Raw genomic sequence first — 909 nt, 5'->3', positions numbered from 1 at the left:
TTTACTGACACAGGAGGAAGTTACTTATAGACAAGCGATAAATCATCAACTTAAGAAAATTGAAAATTAAAACAAATGTTAAAATTTGACATTGTAGAGTACTCTAAGACAGCTATAAAATGAAAAGACATTTCACCAAATAGAAAATTGATTCAAACTTTTCCATAGGTCAGCAAGATTGGTCTGCCCTTAAATGGTATGTGAATGAAAAACTGTCAGAGAAACTAGGCAGACTTCAAGCAGTTACTGGCTCAGTAGAATCGAAACTGTCAAGATCAGAAGAACTTAATACTGGACAACATTCTTAGAGAAGTTTTTACTGAGTAAATAAGTAAAGTAGTTTTTATTTTAAGTAAAATAATTTTGTGCTGACTTTTAGATGTATGTTTCACTTCCTATATTATCAAATGCGGTAAGTGTAGACAGTTTTTTATTTAAACTGGGTGAGTTGCATTTGTGGGTGGCAGAGCTGTTAGCATTTGCGTCCTAGCAGTGCTTGGGCCCTGGGGCGCTATTTATGTGGAGTTTGTATGTTCACTGGTTTCCTCCCACAGCCCAAAGATATACTGGTAGGTTAATTGGCTTCTGGAAAAACTGGCCCCACTGAGTGTTTGTGTCTGTGTGATGGCCAGGTGTCCTGTCCAGCCTATATTCCACATTGCACCCATTGCTTGCCAGGTTAGTCTCTGAGACCTTAGCCTGTGACCCTGTACTGGATAAAGCAGTCAGAAAATGGATGGATGGAGTTATTTTTTAAATCTACTGCACATTTTCTTGTTTTTGCAGGCCACTGCCTGTATAAATAGGTAAAGGTAATGACATAATCACTGCCTCTGCTGCAGTGATTATATTCAATATTTGGTACAGTACAAGATAAATATTTTTAATAGTGACATGTTCCAAGAAGAG

The sequence above is a fragment of the Lepisosteus oculatus genome, chromosome 4 (genome assembly GCF_040954835.1).
Source record: "Lepisosteus oculatus isolate fLepOcu1 chromosome 4, fLepOcu1.hap2, whole genome shotgun sequence".
Taxonomy (NCBI): domain Eukaryota; kingdom Metazoa; phylum Chordata; class Actinopteri; order Semionotiformes; family Lepisosteidae; genus Lepisosteus; species Lepisosteus oculatus.
This window is presented reverse-complemented; position numbering follows the sequence as displayed.